The sequence below is a fragment of the Peromyscus leucopus genome, chromosome 15, assembly GCF_004664715.2.
Source record: "Peromyscus leucopus breed LL Stock chromosome 15, UCI_PerLeu_2.1, whole genome shotgun sequence".
Lineage (NCBI taxonomy): Eukaryota > Metazoa > Chordata > Mammalia > Rodentia > Cricetidae > Peromyscus > Peromyscus leucopus.
In genome coordinates, this window is record NC_051076.1 from 8732514 (window position 1) to 8750596 (window position 18083).

An 18083-nucleotide genomic window follows, 5' to 3' on the forward strand; every position below is an offset into this window, starting at 1 on the left:
TTCCTCTTGTCCTCAGGCTCACGTCAGATGCCATGGTAACCTCCCCTAGGATGCAGAGCAGCCCCTCCGATAGGCTGGACAAAGAGCCAGAGGCCTTCTGCGCTGGGTGGATCTATGCCATGGCCTGCATGCTCTGGGAATATTTCTCCAAGCACAGAGACCAGAGACCCGGATTCCCAGCTTTGGCTTTGCTTCGGGTCAGTGATCCTTGAGTTGAGGCTTGTTGGATGAGCTCTTACAACTCTGAGAAGAAGATAATCACTTGGAGGGATTCCCTTCCTGCACATAGGTAAGAGTGGTATGTCTATTTCCCAACCCTTGATAATTTAGGCTGAGAGGTATTAAACTGTGAGAGTGGAGACAGGCAGCTAGATGCCTGAGCTTAGCAGCCAGCCTGCCTAACTGACAAGTCTCAGGCACTGGCAAATGAGGTCATCTCAAAAACAAGGTGAACAGCACCTAAGGTTGTCCTCCGGCCTCCTGGTACACTGCTCTGCACACATATGAACATGAACACACACAGGCAGAGACAGGACCTTTAAAAAACAAATTGTGTGTGTGTGAACACATGCATGCATGTCCATGTTATCATGCACACTGTGTGGTGGTGCCTACTGAGGACAGAAGAAGGTGTGGGACCATCTGGAACTGAAGTTACAAGCAGTTGTGAGCTGCACGGTGTGGGTTCTGAGAACAAACACCAGTCCTCGGCAAAAACAGCAAATGCTCTTCTTAACCACTATCTCCAGCCCCCAGAGATAGTAAATTTTATGTGATGTGTTTTCTTAACTTCAACTTTTAAAACTTCCACAAAAAATAATACAAATCATCAAAAGTACCCCCACCAGAGGCCTAGTGAATACCAAAACAAACTAAAGCAATTTAAGCCTTGACATGTATCTGTCTGACCTTGGTACTTCACTGAACCACAGGCTAGCCTGGAATAGGAAGCAGCAAAGCTGGAAAAGACTAAGAGGTAGTAGAGGGAAGCTGGTGAAAACTGATGCCCGGAGCACAAGAAGGCAGGCATGATTATGTTCACCACACACTAAGCACCGCCTCTGATCCAGATGCTATACAAACAGCTGCAAACCCGACGGAATTAAAAGCCCCACTAAAAATCTCCTTATTCCTCCGGCGCATTTCCATCTAAACAGCTGAAGGTCTGAGGCAAGAGGGACAGGCAGCTCAGCAGTCAAGAGCGCTGCTGCTCTGAGAGGACCTGGTTCAGTTCCCAGCACCTACCTAGAGGCTCACAGCTGTCTAGAACTCCAGGGCCAGGGGGTCTGATGACTTGCATGAGTCTGATGACTTCTGGCTTGCATGAGTACCAGGCACACATAGTGAACAGACGTACGTGTCGGCAAACTCTTGTATAAACAGTAAATCTTACACAGATTTTTGAAGGTCATCCCACCACTTAAACAGGTTATTTCACACACACAAAAAAAATACTGATTTCTTATTAGTTCTTGAAAAACTAAATCTAACAACACTGGGCTGACTTTCAGCCTCGCCACAGATGGCTGGGGCCTAAGTGACGTGGGGAAGGTTGGGGGCATAGCAGAGCTGGCACATTCTCCCCTTTGCCATCTCGTGGGATGGGGGCACAGACATCTGAGTGGTCAACCTGAACTATCTTGACCTTAGCTAATGACACTCTGCCTCAGTTTACCCACTGGTAAACTGGGAGTGACAGCAGTAGCACTTATGTTACAGGGTTGTAATAACTGTTCAGAGTATTTGGAGCAGGCAAGAGCAGGGCTCCTTAGACGCTGGCTGGTTTTGCTGTCTTGTTATCCCACTCATGACCACCAATGCCATCATCACAGTCACCCAGCTTTGGAAGTCTCTCAACGAGCCATCTCCCCATCACCCCCTCCCTGTTTGTCCGTCTCTTTCTTTAGTCCAGAATGATTCGGAGAGAGAACTGGGGGCCCTGACTTGTCTCTGGCCATCTGCGTGCTCCCAGGCTAAAAATTCCAGAGCATCAAGACTAGTCCCTCTCCAACCCCAGGTTGTCTGACCCAGATAAAGCACCCTTTTTAAAGGCAATAAACTGGGGGGCTGAAAGCCTCAAACTCTCTGCAGAGTGTTTGGTGGCCATAATTTTAAGGTGCTGTATAAAGGAGCCCTGTAGGTCATGGGAACTACCCTGGGCCATTCACCCACTGATGGACTTTCAAACTACCAAATGGGCTTAGGGTTGTCACCTTGGTGCAACCCTTAAAATTTGGTGAGCACTTGGTAAAATGTAGATTTGAAGGCTGGTTATATTAATAGAGCCTGATTCCATGAATATGAGGTCCCTTAAAAGAACTTTAAATTTAATTTTCATGAGGAAACTGGTGGTTTTTGAGATAGGGTCTCATGTAGTGTAGGCTGGCCTTGAATTCTCGTCTCCATCTCCCGAGTGCGGAGGCTACAGGTGTGAGGCACAATTCCCAGTTTTCATGCAGCTGACGACAGAAGTCACAGCCTCATGAGAGCTGGCCAAGCACCCTATCAACTGAGCTACACCCTAACCCATGGAGCCTTGACTATAACGCCTTCTGGGGGCAGGGATGGGGTCTGACTCACAGTCCCCAAACAAACCAGAAAATGAGACCTATATGTATCAAGTCCTCCATCACTAGGTCAAGCCTTCACCCCATAATTCACGTCTAGAAGTCCACATAACTGAAGGTCGGGGACCTTGCTGTGTATGTCTCCCCTCTAGTCAGAACACAACCAATGAGAACACTGGATAAGCCACGGGATCTGGGGGCCTTGAGCCTGGGCCTCACCCATCTCAGGTGCTTGAGGGGTGAGCACAGGTGGTATGCCACGTCACCGAGACCCCAAAGCCTGTCCTGCCCCCGTCTCTCAGTCAGCAAGCTGCTCACCTCCTCCCTCCTCTACGGCAGCGAATAAAGAGGGAACAACATCTTCCCAACATAAGATCCCAGGCTGGTGTCCCTCAAGGACTCTGGCCACGCAAGGACCTCCTGGGAACAAGCCTGCTCCATGGGTAAGAGGACAGCGAAGAACAGCCACACTGGTTAATGAGGTTTAAAACTGTGGTCAGTACATCATTAATCTCTTAAAAAGGGCTTTTCTCCTCCTCTCATGAGACATGGTGACCTCTCACTGTGGCTGGGAGTTTTGTTTGTTTGTTTGTTTGTTTTTTGTCAAAACATAACTTTTCCCGGCTAAACTGAGAAGGATCTGAAATTCTAGGGCCTCAACCAAGAGCTCTGCACAAAGTTTCTTAGGTTCTCCTGAACCTTTTCCAAAGCACAATGGCACACCAGCTGCACACCACACCCAGGTCCTCAGGGAAGCTCCCCGCACCACACTGTGCACAGTGGACCAAGCCCTTGCTCCCTAACTTCATCACCCTGCTTTTTAACTGAAGGCCAACCTGGAAAGGGCTTCCTGCACCGTGCCTGCCTTTGGCTTTGGTCTCTAAGGCCTCTCTGGTCAAGAGGCTAAAAACAAATAGAAAAGCACCCAATTCCTCTAGATAGTCCTTTGCAAGGGAGGCCGTGGCCAACAAAAACACACCGTTTTCCCCACTGGAACACCGGTCAGAGCCCGGTCCCAGTGAGTGTGTGGCGGGCCGATGACAGCCGCCAGACACTGCATTCCTGTGACAGATGGTTGGTTAAGATACCGACCTTCCCGCTGAAATCATTCTTGCCTGATTAGTAGTGGAGCAAAACAAACACAGAGTGGTTTGCTAAACTGCGTGTGAAGTTGCCTACTCCTGAACGCTTACCCAAGCAACACACCTTACCACCAGGGCTGTAAATATTTACTTTCCTTGGGAACAGATTCAAGGGAAATAGAGCAGTGACTGATGTTTGAAAACACTGGATCAACTCTGATACAAGTAAGGAGAAAAGAAAAAAAAACAAAAAACAAAAAAGAAAGAAAGAAACTTGAGGAGACAGGCAGCGCTGGACGTCTCATCTAGGAAAATCCTCACATTTCCCGAGTCCCACACGTTTCTTTTGTTGCCCCCGTAGCCCAGCTGGCAGGGAATTCCCATCCTGCCCCACTCCGCCCACGTGAAGCACCAGCCACATTAGCTTCCCCTTATCTTCTAGAACATGCCCTGAGCTCTAAGGCATGTCTTCTGCATGTGTTCCTGGCTCCGGCTCCCTCTCCTTCCTGGATACTTTTTCTCAAGTTCTCTCCAGATAGTCATCCTTTTGGCATGAGGGCCTGAGTTCCATTCCCAGCACCCACCAGAGCATGGCAGCAAGCAATTGCAATACCAGCGCTGGACAGGATAGGGCAAAGAAAGACAGGGCAAATTCCAGGGTCCGAGCAAGACCTGGTCTCAAAAATAAGGCCGAGGACAAAGAGCTCGGGCCTCCCCATGCCTAGGAGTGGGCTGGCGCTGTCTCTCCCCTTTTCTCCCTTCTCCTCTCCTCCCTCCTGTCCCTCCCCCTCTCCTCCCTCCCCCCCCCCTTCTCTTCTCTCCGTGTCTTTATAGCCAAAAATAAAACTTGGACAGGCTCTTCCCAAGAAGGAAATTACAGGGCAGGAATGTACCTCAGTGGTAGAATACTTGCCTGGCATACATGAGGCCCTGCACGCAATCCCTGGCACCAAACCATGAAAATCATCGTCTAGGGGTTTGGGTGGGGGAGGGGAAAGCACCATTTTCTATGAATGACTCCAGCTAGAAAAATCATTATTCTAAAACAAGCATGGTGTGGGGCAGCTGGGAGAGCGTCAGGAAAGAGAACAGCCACAGTCGCTTTGCAGTTTCAGTTTCTGAAGACACAGCCCAGGCTGACCTTGAACTCAGCAATCCTCCTACCTGGGTCCCAGGTGCTGAATTATAGGCCTGTGCTACCACACCCATCTCTTTTATTTAAAAACACCCCCCCCTTTTTTTAAAGTAAAGCTCCATTCAGCTGAACGGAAACTAGAAAGGTCAAAGGAAGACATGACTGCATGAAGTATTCCCTTCCAAGAGCAAAGCAAAGGAAAGGCCAGCCTGAGGGGACGGCCGAGGGTCTGCCTGGAGTCTCTTCGTGCCGCAGGTATACTGGTTTCAGTCTATAGCTTGAGAAATATTAGTAAGTGCCTTTAAGTTAAAAACAAAACAAAACAAAACAAAAATTACCTCCAAGAAGGGAGGAAGAGGCCTGCCTGTAAACGCCTCATCTACAATCCCATTTCCAATCCTTCCCACCCCCGAGGATCCGACTTTACAGCCATATCCCTCCATCTCCAGCTGGGCAGGGCCTTCTTCATCCCCACAGTCCCATAAGACTACATAAGACCTCATTTCAAAACCAAGTGACAGCAAGAAAAGTATTTCGTCCTTTTGAAGAGACACTAGCCTGGGACTTCCAGCAGAGAATGTTTGTGACATTCTTGCCCTCAGCCTGTGTCACCTGCAAGCAGAGGGCAGACACAATGGCATTCCAGGGACCTGGTGAAGTGTTGGTGCATCTCTATCGGGCTCCACCAGGGGATGCTCGGGAGATGGAGGGGGGCATGTGAGCCATGCACCACAGTAAAGTGGGGACCTGGAGAGCTGCAGACTGCATGGCACCTGCCAGCAGCCAGCTGTGGAGCGTAGGTTGGCAGCAGAGGGGATGGAGGTGGACTTCACAGAAAATGTCACGGAACCCATTCTGTTCCCTCCTGAGGTAGGACCACAATGGTTCTCAACCTTCCTAGGGCTGCGACCCTTTAATACGGTTCCTCATGTGTGGTGACCGCCCCCAACCATAACATTATTTCATCAATACTTCATAACTATAATTTTGCTATTGTTATGAATTGTAATGTTGATAGCCACTGCATTTTCTTGAATCTTTTCTACTGAAATCTGTGATTTTTATAAGTTAGTGTATAAAATGATGGGTTTCCTTGCGATGTTTCATACCTAGATAGCAGCATAGCCGTTCACATTCATACCCCCAATTCATGAGTTCCCTTCCTCTCTCCAAATATTATGCTTCCATCTCTCTCTCTCTCTCTCTCTCTCTCTCTCTCTCTCTCTCACACACACACACACACACACACACACACACAGAGAGAGAGTTAAATCTATGTCCTGCATGTGAGAGAAAGCACAAAATGTTTCCTCTTCCCCCTCTCCTTAGATCTTTTTCAACCCTGCCCTAGACGCTGTCTCCTTTCACGTCCTCCGTGTGCGGACTCAGAACTCTTCTTTCTGCCCTTATGGTCTAGTTAGCATTTTCTGTTATGCTGGACCCGGTTTCATGAATTACCTACTGCAGTCTGTTTTGAAAGCCGCGGGAGGCATCTAAAACCTGTGTTGGTCGTCACTATTGTATTTTTATTGTTTTAGATGTAATTTGTAGAGAGTCAACAACAACAAAACAAACTGGTGCCCGTAGAAGGCAGTAGACACTCGGAGGTGTCCCTGAAGGCCTGTTCTCGCTCAGCTGGGGTCTGTGGTGGTCTCTGTGGTGCTTCTTTCCTGCAGGCCTGCCCACGCTCAGCTTCTCATGCTCCCCCACCAGGGAAGGGCAGGCTAGGTTTCAGTCATTACCTCTTTTTACCCAAGTGTTGGTGGCTGAACTCAAGGCTTTGTGCCAGGCGATCGTTCAACCACTGAGCTATCCCGCAGGGGTTTCGTTCATACCTGGTAGCTTAGTTTTCTAAAGTTATTTTTATCTGTATGGTGTGTGTGTGTGTGTCTCTGTGTGTGTTTGTGTGTGAATATGTTGTGTATGTGTCTGTGTGTGTGTCTGTGTGTATGTTTCAGAAGTCGATGTCAGGTGTCTTCTGTCATCTTCCACTTATTCATCCATCTATCTGTCCATCCATCCTATCTATCTATCTATCTATCTATCTATCTATCTATCTATCTAGGCAGAGTGTCCCTCTAAATCTAGAATTTGTTGTTTCAACTAGGCTGGCCAGTGAGCCCTGGGATCTTCCTGCCTCTGTGCCCCCCTCCCCCACGCCCCTTCCAGCAACCCCTGATCCCCTCTCCCACCCCTCTGCTGAACCCCACTGGAGTCACAGGTGACCAGACTCGGTCCTCCTGCTCACACAGTGAGTACTTCACTTGCACTGCGCCATCTCTCCAGCCCCTTGTTTTGTATTTTGAATGAAAGATTTCCTGGAGTAGGACAGCTAAGCCCCTTGGGGACATTTGTCATCCAGATAGACTTGAAGAATCTTCCATTTAAGATTAGACTAGGAGAGTTCGTACAAGCCATGGCCTCTGGAACTCAGCAGAGCTCTGTCTGGGTGCAATGAGCTGAATGCATGAAGAGCCACGTGGTTATACAAATGAGCATGCCTGGGCATGAGAAGGGAGATTGCTTCGGCTTGTGCGTTTCTTCTTCCAAACTCCGCCTGGAATGTGTCTGTGTACATGCAGGAGACTTCAGTGTGTGAACAGGTGCCCTGGAGGACACACCGAGCTGCAGCCCAGGCTGGCCCCAAACTCACTCGGTGGCCAAGGATGGCCTTGAATTTCTGATTCCCCTGCCTCCAACTCCCCTCATCCTGAGGTTACATGCCACCACTCCACCCACACCTTCCTAGCTTTGTGTAAATAAAAATCCATCCACAGCAGCCACAGGACTACATGTCCTCTCGCAGCAGAAACTGTGAGAGTTCAGAAACGGAGGCTGTGGGAGGCAGATGGCTCTCCTCCCCTCCTGGGGCTGGAGTCTAAGTCTTGGTGAATGCATGAAGAAGAGTGAACTTGTCATCCGGTGACTCCCTGAGGAACCTGGACTCCCTGGGAACTGGCTCCTTCTGTGGCAAAACTAAGCTGAAGAGATGTGCTGTGGGTGTCTTGCACAGTGGCTACCACATAAAAACAATGACACAAACCCTGCTGTCCAAGTCAAGCCTTCCACCAGCCAGGCAGAACTGAGGACCAGTGAAAGAAAGCGTCACTTGAGGCAGTCCTAGCATGCAGTAAATGAGTTCAGACGTGAAAAATAAAATATTTTTATGCATTTCTTAAAAGTTTACTCTGTGTGTGTGTGTGTGTGTGTGTGTGTGTGTGTGTGTACCATGTTTATGTAGTGTCACAGAGGTCAGAAGAGGGCATTCGATCAACCGGAACTGGAGTTACAGGTGGTTGTGAGTCACCATGAGGGTGCTGGAAATTGAACCCAGGTCATCTGCAAAATCAGCCAGTGTCCTCAACTGCTGAGTCAACTCTCCAGCCTATGCATTTTTTTTTTTTTTTTTTTTGGATGTACTGAAAAGCCATGAATCAGCGGAAAGCCTGTCACCCACTGGGTGTGTTAGCGGCTTGAATAAAAGGTGCTCCTGTAGTGCATACAAACATGTGCACAGTGCTCACAGTATGCATCTGTCCCGGGGTGAGTGGCAGAGAGGCCTTCGCCAGCTACCCTAGCCCAGTCAGGGGGCTTTCGGATAAAAGCCCACAGCTAATGGCAGTTCCTGGCGCTGAAAGATGTACAGATATTGAATCAACAATACAAACAAACGGGAGTAAGGAAGAACAAGGCATTTTCTAAGAAAGCTTCTCACAGGGGCCAACGAGAGGGCTCAGCAGGTAAAGGCGCTTGCCACCAAGCCTCAGGACCTGAGTTCCATTCCTAAGACCCAGATGGCAGGAGTAAATCAACCCTCCCAAGTTGTCCTTTGAGCTCTGTGTATACTAAGTGCACCCAGGCCCCACCACACACACACACACACACACACACACACACACACACACACACACACACACACACACCATAGATAAACGCTTTAAAGTGTAAGGAAAGCGTCCCCTGCAGGCAGGTCAGCATCTGGTGGACCAGGTCAGCAGGTGCCCATTACTAAATTCACCCAGAATCATGATGTGAGACATTGTTTCTGTTTCCTCTGCAAGAAAGCACAAACCAGAAGCTCCTTAGATCTTTTCCTCACAAGAATAAAATACTTTCTATCATTTATCTGGCATCAAAAAGATTCAAAAAGTAGTTTCAGGGCTCTGGAAACCTGCAACTAATGAGGACCTGTTTCACCACTGATCTGCACGGCTCAGACCAACTCAGCCTGGATTTTGGATGCTTGAGTTAGGGGGGCTTTATTGACAGTCAGTCTGTGCATACATTTCCAAACCCAAAATCTGAAACAGGTCTCGTGTGCAATAAGAGCTATTCACACTGCACTCGCTTTTCAAAAATAAACTGGAAAACAGCTAATTTAACAAATTGCTAATTCAAGCAACTACCTGTGTTCTGAAATTGAACATGAAGAATACAAGTGTCCAGGCTAGGAGGTCATAACTAAGGAAGACATATCCAAGGAGTACATTATTTCTGGAGCAAATGCTTTCCTAATTATGTTTAGCTTAAACCAGCAAAAAAAAAAAAAAAAAAAAAAAAAAAAAAAGCCCACATTCCTTGAGTCTGAGCCAATTGGTGGGAAGTTACGGAGGTTGCTTAGAAGCGCAGTCGGCTGACTCCAAGCTATTTTAAACATTGGACAAGGAAAGTAAAAAATGAGGATGGGAGAGGGAGAAGCAGAAAGCAGAAGAGTGAAAGTTTCACTGTGAGCAAAAGCGACCAACTGTGAAGATAAACACCAAGGTGTTTCTCATGGCTTAACCAGCAGCAGCAGCATCCTTGGTGGGTCCTCCAACTGAAGACATAGAAATCACACTTACAAACCCTGGTAAGCTGAGCCTGGGCGGGAAAGGAGGGCCAGAGAAGATGTAGAAGCAAAGGAGACCTGCAAAGTGCAGCTCTGGCGAGGAGCTGATTTTGGACTGAGACAGGCACGTAAAGGGCAGGATAAGCTGTACCTGGGATAAGCTGTACCTGGGAGACCGTGCCGTGGCCACACACAGGCCTGCCCCAGCACAGAGGTACTGTCATGCTCTCATTCCTGTCGCTGTGATAAAACAAACACCCTGACAAAAGGCAACTAAGGGGGAGAGAAGCTTAATTAGCTCTCAGTTCTATGGTACAATCCATCCCGGTGGGACCTGAAGCATTCACATCCACCGTCAAGGGCAGGAGAGAATCCATGCGTGCACACCTGCCAATCAACCCAGTTCTCGCACTTACACAGTGCGAGGGACCCAAGCCTAGGGGATGGTGACGCCCACATTAACTAGCATAATAAATCAAGACAATGCCCCCACCCCTCCCCCGCCCAGACACACCCACAGGCCAACTTGATCCAGGCAATCCCTCATGGTGAATCCCTTCCAGGTAACTCTACTTCGTCAAGTTGACAATTAGAAGAAACTATCACAGGCAGGGTTCTTAGCCCTGGCAACTGGAGGCCTCCCTTCTCTCGTCTCATCCTTTTCGTGCGTCCCTGATGTTCCGTCCAGGCCACTACTATAATCTTCTAAAGATCCCTGTGGGTGTCTCTCGGCTTCTGTATCACCCACTCCCACAAACACCCCTGTCCCCCATCATATCAGCACGCAGCCTTCCTAACCCTGGACAAAAGCAGAGGAGCTCCCCGGCCTGGCTCTAAGGATATGATGATGGAAGGAAGGAGCCACTAAAGGCAATTTCACGGGAATATTTTTTTAATTTAGATTTTTACATTTTTAGGGATGTTCAACTGGTAGGCTGTGCAAGTATTCCACAAACAAGAGACCTTTCCATTGAAACCCTTACTGTCCCAAGCATTCTGGATAAGGGACACATTACCTGTATCCTGAGGTCAAAAGACAGATAACAGGTGTCTTGGGAGACCACTCTTCCCAGACAGACTTCTCTCTAGCAGTTGCCCCCCTTTCAGTGGAAGCTTCCTCTGAGGAATTCGCTCCCCTCCCATACTTCTCCCTTCTTTGTCCTCTCTGCTCTGTGAATCACCCTCTCTTCACACTGGAAACTTCCAGTCCAGAACTACACGCACACATCTCAACTTATTTCAAAATAAGTTATGAAATTCTCAAAACAAATGAACATAAGATGTGTATTGTAAGAAATGTGCCTCTGTGGGTGTCAGGAAACCCTGCAGAAGACATTGCAATTCCCCAAGGAGACAAACGACCCTCCAGAGAGGCCAAGGAGACACACAGGTAAGCACGGCAGCCCAGGAGCGCTGACTGAGCTGTACAGTGTCTGTGCTGTCCTTTACATAACTGAAGAAGCAAGGGTAAACTAGAAACAGAGCCCCCCAAGATTTTCAGGGTTTGCTGGGGCAGAGGGGACAGGAACTCATGTAGCTCATAGTCATCTGACTTTCTGGGCCTGCCAGCCCCCAAGTAATAACTTATTATTAATTATGAAAGCTTGGCCTTTAGCTTAGGCTTGTTTACAACTAGCTCTTATAACTTAATAACCTGCTTCTATTCATCAACGTTTTACCACATAGCTTTTTACTTTTTTTCCATTTTGTTAGACTTCCTCCATGTCTCCCTGTCACCTCTAGCCTCTCTTCTTCCTAGAGTTCCTCTCTCTCCCCAGAAGTCCCGCCTTTTCTCTCCTGCCTAGCTATTGGCCATTCAGCTCTTTATTAAACCAATCAGAAGGTGCCTCAGGCAAAGACACATCTTCACAGTGTAAAAAGATTATCCCAGGACAGCTCATCATGAAGGAGGACCATGAACTTCTGAGTCTCCTGCTTCAGCCTCCCGAGGGCCGATGTTAGAGGACTGCCACCGTGTGCTGCTGAGGATGAGTGCTGGGCTGCTCCTAAACGCTAGCTACATCCTCAGCCCAGGTAAACATCACGGTGAGTATAATGCCACCATAGCCTCGGTTTTGTTTTTGTTTTGTTTTTTTTTTCTTTTCCTAAGGGTCAGAGGTTACAGGGAACTATTAGTGTAAAACAAATTTTTTGAGGGGGGATGGATTTTTGAAACAGGGTTTCTTTGTGTAGCCTTGGCTGTCCTGGAACTCATTCGGTAGATCGGACTGGCTTCTAACTCACAGAGATCCACCTGCCTCTGCCTCCCAAGTGCTGGGATTAAAGGCGTGCACCACCCCACACAGCCCAAAAGCAAAATTTAAATTTATTGTTTAGGTTTCCTGCTCAGGAGTAAATCCACCAAGTTGTAGTTTTCTTTTTTCTAAGATGGAAACACAAGTAGTTTCTTCTTCACTCTGGCCACTAATTTAACTGCAGAATTAACAAGTTTTAAGAATGAAATTCAAGTGAATTTTCACAGAAATGTGTAGCCAGGAATCCCAGGAATCACACTGTACAAGATTAATTACAGTAGGCCAAGGGAAACTGAATCACAGCCTCAATCATGTGCCTGAAACAAAGTAGCTTCTTGGTGTCAGGAGCAGGGCTTATGCTCTGTGTGACAGAGGACAGCTCGTTCCTAGACCACGGGGCAACAGAGGGCATGGCTGGGTCTCACAAAAACTCAACCTGCTTGTGTGGGTACATGTCCGAACTGGCTGGGTTCATCTCAGCCTAATTTAACAGAACACACGCTTGGGACTCAAAACCTTAGGTTCATTACACAGCACACACACAAAAAGAAGAGTACACGAGAGGTCTGGAAGGAGAGAGGGAAGGGAGAAATGTAATTGTAATCTCAAAAATAAAACTTCAGGGGGCTGGAGAGATGGCTCAGAGGTTAAGAGCACCGACTGTTCTTCCAGAGGTCATGAGTTCAATTCCCAGCACCTACATGGTGGCTCACAACCATCTGTAATGAGATCTGGCACCCTCTTCTGTATACATAATAAATAAATCAATCTTAAAAAATATAAGAAAATAAAACTTCAGAAAATCTAATTCTGATAGAGAAGGGGGCGGTAATAGGACAAAAAGGATTCTCTCACCATGTTCTATGACTGAGGATATAGCTTAGTGGTGTAGTGTGTGAGGCACTGGGTTTAATAATCCTCAGGAACATGCACGCAATACACACACACTACACACACACACACACACACACAAGTATCAGTCAATATATTGTGGGTTATGAAAAACAAAACAAAAACAACCTGAGTCTCAGGAAGACTTATCCAAAAGGAGATGAAATTAAAACCCACTTCAGAAACTGAACTCCAAAGATGTCGCAGCAGTAGACCCAAACTAGTTCTTTAGCCCTTATCCATGTTCTAAGATTTTACACTCTTGAGATCCACAGTTGCCATTCAACAGACAGCAACCACTACTGTTCAAATAAACCCAGGTCACTTCCCACAGGGTTGTAACACAGCTTTGAGTTCTCTCTAGTCTCAAAACAGAGAACGGATTCCTGAGTTCTGAGGATGCTTGGCATTCCTTTGTGAAATGAGGTGGGAGATGTCTGTAGTTCTGTAATAGGTGAAAGATCTGCAAGAGTCTCAGACTCCAGGTTCACCCCACCCCCATGTGAACATAGGTATGCATATGTGCAAGCATGTGTCCAGATATGTAGAGACAAATGTACACACACACACACACACACACACACACACACACACACACACACACACACCGCCAGTTCTGCCAACCAGCACCAGGGTGTGGTCCTCCCTAACAGTGTTCTTGCCTCCTCTGCAGCCTTGGAGCCTCCCATGAGGAAGGTTTATAGGTTTGTCTAGACACCACTGTTTCAAAGCAGAAGCCGAAGACCAGCACAGGGCCAGGCAAAGTGACACTTGTAAAATGAGTCAAGTGAGGGGCACAGTGGGTACTGGAAGAGTCCATCGGCAGTTTGGACAAACACTGCAGGGAGCCTACTCTTGGTTCCAACATAGTATTTTTGGCCGTGTGCAAACCACAAAGCAACAGGCAAATCCCCAAGCCCTGGAGTCAAACTCTAGGCCAGAGAGCAGCCAACCTTCTCTCTTAAGATTTGACTACGCAACCGATTCTGAGTGTTGCATGTGTGTGTGTCCTTTACCCTCTTCCGTGAGATTATAAAACCTTCTCACTCAAAACTTTCTCAGTTTGCTTTCCCACTGTTCCACTGGATTATAAGAGTAAGGACTAAGTCAGACGGTGGTGGCACACGCCTTTAATCCCAGCACTCAGGAGGCAGAGGCAGGTGGATCTCTGGGAGTTTGAGGCCAGCCTGGTCTACAGAGGGAGTTCCAGGACAGCCAGGGATACAAAGAGAAACTCTGTCTTGAAAGAACAAAACAAACAAAAACTAGTTGTGTTTTAAGGAACAGTTACCAAAGTCAGGTGTTGTGGTATGCTCTTGCAATCCCGGCATTCCTGAGGTGGAGACTGGAGGATCAGGAGTTCAAGGCCATCTTTGGCTACAAAGAAGGTTTCTGTCAGCCTGAGATACATGAGGCACTATCTCAAAAGCCCAAAAAATTAAGTTAAAAAAAAAATATGAAGTCAAGGAGACAAAGGAGAAAAAAAAAGGTTTTACAAAGACTTTCGGAAACCAGGAAAGAAAACTAATAACCTTTATTTTGTCCAACTTAACAAAAACCTATCAACTTTTCTAAATCTTTTGGTTTTAAAATCTCACAAGCAATTAGTGATTGCAAAACCCAGGGCAAACAGGGAACAGGGAAGACCGCACACTCCAATATTAATAATGGCACCTTAAGCTGACTGTGCCCCAGGGAGCTGTCTGTCCATGCAACGAGATCCACAAGGCTTGTCCTCTGACCCAGAGTCTGCTTTGGAAGCCATACCCTAGGGGAGTACACTGCAGGTAAAGTAAATGTCATTTGGTCCAGGATGTTTACAAGCTACCTTATTTACAACTGTTGAACCTGGACAAACTCCAAACACTGGACTCCGAGAGAATAGTTCAGTCAACTACAGTACAAGATGGAGTTACTGATGCCTGTGTTTGCTCCCATCCTGCCTCATCCTGCTTTCCCTGCGGCTTGCCTGGAAAGACTGAAGGGACAGCACGGGTCCTGCAGCCAGCAATTTGTGGCTTTAGCATGTGATAGACTCTGCCTGATGGGATGTGAGCAGGCAGTAGGCTTGCACTCTGCATAGTGGCTCTACATAAACCATGTGATTCCTGGCCGGGATGTAGCTCAGCTGTCAGTGCTTTGTCTAGCATGCAGGAAGCCTGGGGTACAATCCCTAGCACTGTGTAAACCAGGCCTGCAGTTCCAGAACACCAGAGGAGGAAGCAGGAAGATCAGAAGTTCAAAGTCATATACTACATAGGGAATAGGAGGCCAGCCTGGGCTAGTCAAGATCCTGTCTCAAAACACCAACAAAGAAAGACATGACTTACATCACATTGTTGGGTGTGGGTGTCGGGGAGAGGACACAGCCCAGGCAGATGCTGGGGGGGGGGAGAGGACACAGCCCAGGCAGATGCTGGGGGGGGGGGACGACACAGCCCAGGCAGGTGCTGGGGGGATGAGGACACAGGCCAGGTTGGTGCTGGGGTGGGAGGTGGGGGAGAACAGTTCACAGCCCAGGCTGGTGCTGGGGCGGGGGGATGAGGACACAGCCCAGGCTGGTGCTAGGGGCTGGGGGGATGAGGACACAGCCCAGGCTGGTGCTATCCTACGTGGTGGCTCCTTCTATAACTTCTCTACAGAGCTGAGCACCATCAAGTCCAGGGCTGTAGCCCACCTATGGCACTCACGGAACACAGAGGAGGAGTCAATGTCAGTCACACTGGAACCCATTTTGTCACCAGGACAAAACAAACAAATAAACAAACAGTTTTGGTAACAGTAACTTGTCATTGAAATGTGTCAAGCTATAGACTAGAAGGTATTTTTTTAATATAAAAATAAATTGTAGAAAAACAAAAAAAAATCAGAAAATATCAGTAATATCCATATATGGCAAGCCAACAAGCACCAGAAATTGAGAATGATGTGATGTCTTATGGGTTTTTTGCACCAAGAAAATGTATGTAATACACACACACACACACACACACACACACACACACACACTATGTGTATATATATCTTTTAATTCCCACTTGAATATCATCATTTGTAAATTTTTGTTTGTTTGTTTTTGTTTTTGTTTTTTTGAGACAGGGTTTCTCTGTGTTATAGTCCCAGCTGTCCTGGAACTCGCTCTATAGACCAGGCTGGCCTTGAACTCACAGAGATCCTCCTGCCTCTGCCTCCTGAGTACTGGGATTAAAGGCATGTACTATCACAGCCTGGCTGTAAATATGCTTTTTAGCAGTTCTATATATATCACACCTGTAGGACAAATGTTCCTAGACATGTCAGTACAGACTCATTCCCAGGTCCTGAGGAGGCAGAGGTGGGAAGACTGCTTCACTAAGACCAACCTGGACAACATAGTAAAAATCTGGTCTCAGATTTTTAGCTGAAAAGATTTTTCTGCTTCAACTGATGGAAAGAGCGGTGGACACAGGGAAAAGGCAAGGTTAGTGCAAAGGTCAACCTAGTGACTGGCTCGTTCTGCCTTCGAGTGTCTGGCAGAGGCTTCAACGATGTCTACATCAGATCACAAAGGCCACTGGGCTGAAGCTCAGTGGTGAGCGCTTTACCTCACATGGAAATGTTCTTGGTTCAATCCCCACCCAGGGAGCAAGCAAACAGACAAACAACCACCTGTAAACAGACGAAAGCAAGGGGTCAGAGAAACTATGTGCTGGGATAAACTACTTCTACACTATCAAATGCTGTTGGATTATCAAAAAATAACGGGTCAGAAAGATCATCAGTGATCTGAAAAGGAGGGTGGCGACTTTATCTTCACAGCCAGTGACTCAATCCAACTCTATCTGTAAGACTCAAGGTTCACTGAAACACTCACACCAATCTTGCTCATGGACATTTAAAGAAAATTCTTATGGAATATACTTGAACAGTCCTCGCTGCCATGCTTTGAGGGACGAGTGTGACTGTCGATATTCATTATCAACTTGACAGGATCTAAAATCACCTAGGAGACAAACCAAAGTACCGAGTCCAACCTGGGGAGCCAATGAGAATGCCGGCCAGGCTTACCTACAGAGAGCCTGGGTGCACGGTACTCCTGGAGTGCAGGTTTCCCCAAAACAGCCAGCCCAAAGTCTGCAATGTCTTAGTATCTAGTCCTGGCACACAACCAAGAACAGCAGCTTTCATCACGGTAGTGGCCTCCTGGGCCTCCCTGGCCAACACCTTACAGGAAAGCAATCCACTCCTGGGCGCCCGGTTCTCAGTTACAGCCAGATGCTACTTCAGAATTCTCCCAGTCACCTTGATGGGTATTATCCATGTTCTACCCAACCATAAAGCTGCCAAGAATTCCACAGCTGCACCCAGCTCTGCACCCAACCTTGCTCCTTTAGATGCATTTGTGTGTCTCTCAAACTGGCTTCCAAATCCATGAAATGCTCAGAGGTAGCATAACGCCATCTATGTAATGAAACTAGTTTTGTTGTTGTTTTGGTTTTGTTTTTTTTTTTTTTCTATGTTTTAACGGAAGACGGGCAAGGTAACAAGCCCTATGATAAGTGGTGAGGCTGTGACAACAACCTTGAGAAAATGACCTCAAAGCCTGTTCCCTCACATTCCAAGCGAGCGTCCATGGTCTCGGAACTCAGCGACAAAGACAACACTATAAAGAAGAATGTTACCTAGGTGCCCCGCAGTGGGGAAGCCCCTGGCACTTGCACCTGCCCTTCTTTCGGAGGGCCAGTGTGGGGCGCAGTAGCACAGATGAGCTACTTCTTTAGTTCTTCATAATCTACAGACATCCTCCTGGAGCACACCAGCTTCTCTATCTGTGGGCCATTCCCATGGTGCCTTTGTGCATCTCCAAACCCCCAGGGGGCTTAGCAGGGGCCAGTTCAGACTGGTTGGCAAGACAAAAAGAGAACAGGGTGGACCGCTGTGCCCACCAGCTTCCTAGGTTTGGCAGACTCTTGGTTGGCATGGCATTGTGGCTACAGCCAGCTGATGTCTTTCCACTGGCCACACCCCAAGAGATAAACACACACAGCATATTCCAGGAAGGAAGCTGCCCACCCTTAGGTCAAGTTTAATCCTTTTTACCCGTTTGCTCTATTGCAGTGTGCATCAGCTGATGCTCTTTTCATCTCAATCACTGGGAACTGTGGCACACCTGGCTCTGAACCCAAATACTTTGCACATTAATAGAACACCAATTCAACAATTCACCATGGGGCTTCCAGGCACCACCCTGCCTGGTCCTCACCTGCAGGGGCCCCTGGCCACCTCATTCCAGAGGAAGCTGCTGTGGTTTCTACCCACATGAGTTCCTTCCCCAACAGTGGCCAG